The sequence below is a fragment of the Cupressus sempervirens genome, chromosome 8, assembly GCF_028749045.1.
Source record: "Cupressus sempervirens isolate cs-2001-9-10 chromosome 8, ASM2874904v1, whole genome shotgun sequence".
Taxonomy (NCBI): Eukaryota; Viridiplantae; Streptophyta; class Pinopsida; order Cupressales; family Cupressaceae; genus Cupressus; species Cupressus sempervirens.
This window is the reverse complement of record NC_143125.1, coordinates 316,817,722-316,821,560: the sequence shown is the minus strand read 5'-3', so window position 1 is coordinate 316,821,560 and position 3,839 is coordinate 316,817,722. Positions and strand designations below refer to the sequence as shown.

Here is a 3,839-nt window from a genome sequence, read left to right as displayed (position 1 = left end):
CTCCATAGGGCTATAGAGCGCTTTGAGAGCTTTTCAAAAATGTAAACGGTTCATCAATCGAAGCTACGGTTCAAAAGTTATGCCTCTCGAAAGTTCGGTTACCATTTTTGGATTCTTCTAATTTTGTGCCAACTTCTAATGTGACTTCTAGAGCCTTCTATTTGGTCGGTGGATGCCTACTAGCACTTTCTAGAATGTATTCCTAATCCTTAACCCTTCGGGGTCTATTTAAGAACATTTTTGGCATTGTAAAAGGCAGTTCGGAGTGGAGTTTGAGTGAAGGTACTGGGAGAAGAATTTATCTCTAGATTTATGATATTGTAAGCCCTTAGGGCATGTTTTGAAGTCTATTTTCTTTGTACCAAATGTATTAGCATATTTACACAATGAATAAAATTTTCCCTTTCCTATTGTGTCCATTCTATGCTTGGGTTGTGTCCCCATCAATAATGTATCTATAATGGTCTTGATGTATTGGTTTTATCATGCATTTTGATGGATGGATGATGTGTTTGTCAACATCCTAGATAATGCAAAGTAATTACATTTTGTTAAGGTAAACAAATTGTTAATGCTTGATTATGGTAAATGGAATGGTTATTGACTTTTCAAACGAGGGTTTTGCTTGTATATTTTTCGCATTTCTAGCAATTGTATGATGTGGCAATTCTTGAGTAGGGCATGGTCCTTACACATAGTAAAATTTATCCTTGCACCAAATTTCTCCATAAAAGATGCACTTAATTCTTCCCATGAAGACATAGAACTTGTTGCAAGAAGGAAAACCAATCCCTTGCATCTTCCTTCAAATTCTATTTTTTTTTAATGAACACATCTTCATGAAAAACCTCATAATCACTCAATAGATCAACAAACATGTACAAGTGTTGATTAGTTGAATATGTCCATTTCCCATTAAAATCTGGTAAATGCTTTTTGACTTCATTGGGAATTTCATTAGAGAAACCATTAATTCCATTACAAGACAATGGCTCATACCTTTTGATAAAGAAAACTCTACAAGAACTTCCTATAGATTGCACACTTTGTAAAAACATATTTGTCACTTCAGAAACACAAACACCTATGACAGACGTGCCCCCACCTTCAACACCTCTGATATAAAACTTGTAACACATTATTTACTTCTCTATCTCCAAAAAGATCTCACACTAAAACACAACATATTCCCTCATTGAAAACATAAGCTAAAATGAATCTTGAATCCAAATACAAAAGCTTTATTTTCTTGGTCTTTTAGATTTTATCTCCTATTTCACAAAATATGTGCTAGGCAATTTTGCCTTGCCCACAATCCAACATATATTTACATAACTCTTTTTTGCAAACCTTTAGCCCAACAAAAATCTAAAACTTGGGACTATAATTGTTTTTGAAAAAATCCCATTGAATTTTATTCTATTTAAGTAAGTTTATTTTTATTTGTTTTGAGATTAGCTTAATGGCTTTGAATTTAGTTGCAAAAAAAAAATACTATTTTAATATGTTTTTGGATATTTCAAATGAAGGTGTTTGGATAGACCTTCTTCCACTAACTTCTTAAGTATTCTTATATTTTTTATTACTAACCTTATGTTGGACAAGAAAATGGAATAAACAAGGTAGGATAGATTGTAATATTTAGATGTAGTCTTTGAAGTGAGCTTTCCAAAACATATAATTTTTAATATATTTAATTTGATTATTAAAATTATTTTTTATTTTAAGTGAACATTTATTTCAAAGATCTTTAAAGTCTTTGTCCCATAGACATTGAAAACTAATAAAGTAGATTGAAAAAAAAAACTAATAAATAATGTAGTAAAGAATTATAGTAAAGTATTTGAGCACTAGATACTAGTATTAGAAAATCATGTTTAAGAATTTATAGTTTTCATCTACTAAGGAATGCATTCACTTTTTTAAAGCTATTGTTAAGTATAGAAACAAGGTATTCAAGCTTATATAAAAAAAACACAAATAATAATAATTATATATTATTTAATATACTTACAATTTATATACAAATATATATATTAGTAGTTAGCATCATTTCCAAATTCTCAATGATTTGGTTACTACATGCGATACAAGGTAAATATTTACCTACAAGTTCTTACCTTAATGCTCTATATTTTTTTTTTCAAAAAGTGAGATAAACTATTGTGAGATCAATCACATTGATAAGATAGAAAGGCATTGATATACATATTGTTCACTTTCAAGTGATTAACTTCACCCTTAAAAGCACCAAACAAATGCTACTCTTGAGCAACAAAAATGATTACAATAAACTTGCAGGCTCCAAGCCTTAATATAGAGATTAATAGCTTGCTCCTCTATAGGAAGCATATTAGCATATAATCTTTCAGTAAAAACTCATCATTATCCTCATCTCAAGCTTGCAATTCATTGACTCAAGGAGGTCTAGAAACCCATCAAAAGGTATCACCAAGGACACAAACTAGGTTCTGAAATACGTGGTAATAATTTTCACACCCGAACACCATGTTGGACTCATTATCTCAAAAAAATATGCTGTATGACACATTATAACATATTTAATAATTAGATCAAAAATTTAAAACTCCTTATAGTCATGATCATATGTACACCATACAATTTCTTATACAATTATAATGTCACATACATTCTTACACATCTTATATGGCATAATGATTATGTAAACAATTGCATTCACGTCGTATCAAAAAATGCATGCGGTGTAATGACTAACTCATTATTGAGATGCCATTTATAAAATATTCACATTAAACATGTAAGATGTATTGTACACTTAATTGCAACATTCTTCCGCTTATTTTTACATTGCAATTGTTATATTAAAATGAACTAAAAAATCTATGAACTACTCACCAAGAGTATAAACATGTTGTACAAACTCCTTTGTTCTTACAAACTTCACAAAAACATATGCAACATCTTCCAATTGAGCACCAAACATCTTTGCTACACCTGTCATCTTTTGTTACTCCCAAACATTAGAAACAAAATACCCAAGCCAAAATTGCACACTAATCAATACATTGACACCCCACTCTATCTTTCTCCAAAGTCCGATCTCCTCCAAAACAAGATTACATATGTAAAACACAAACTACTCTAATTGAAACAATCACATTGATAAAAAGTGCCTCGTAGAACTAACTCTAACTATGTATTGAGCTTCAACTCCTTATTTTGTTCAACCTAATTCATGCATATGATCTCCCTATACCTAAACAAGCTAACATGAGTGTTTCTACCATTCTCGTAGACCAAATCCATTTCCTTTGAAACTAATCCCCAAAACAAACAAGCCCACATGAGTGTTTCTACCATTCCCCAAGACCAAATTCATCTCTTTTGAAACTAAAGATTGTTTGTTGTCATTTACAACAAAGTAGTTGTGAAGTCAAATCGACATGATAAGTTGCAACTATCAAGATGCATGCCATATTCCCTTCCTAACATTCTCACCATATCATAACAAATGATGCGTTCTATCTTACTTTCAATCAAGTGCATAATAGGATTTGACACAATTGGTCGCTACAAATAAGTAAATATCCCATTGTCCTAATTCAAAGAGGTTGATCATAAGCAACTAAACATGGAGCATACACCCAATATGTCCAAGAACTTTCATATCTAGCGTCTTATCAAAGTTTCTAATGTCTTTTAAATGTGCAAAGGGCTTATTGAAACCCATTGAGGAAGAGTGGCGAGCAATGTTTAGTGGTCAAGAGGGGAATGATGATGATAACCGCCAGGGGAACACAGCCCACAATCGGTGGTAGAAAGTTGCGAGGTGAGGTCGTTTCACCAATGATAGGTCG

General features: G+C 31.7%; 1 long non-coding RNA gene across 1 annotated transcript; it reads right to left on the bottom strand.

Annotated features, from left to right (window-relative positions):
• Nucleotides 1-2,151: 2,151 nt before the first annotated feature.
• Nucleotides 2,152-3,288, bottom strand: LOC149542654 (uncharacterized). Its single transcript, XR_016355197.1, has 2 exons — nt 2,878-3,288; nt 2,152-2,538 (listed from the first exon to the last, which is right to left on the bottom strand). It is a non-coding gene; the product is annotated as an uncharacterized LOC149542654 (long non-coding RNA).
• Nucleotides 3,289-3,839: the final 551 nt, after the last annotated feature.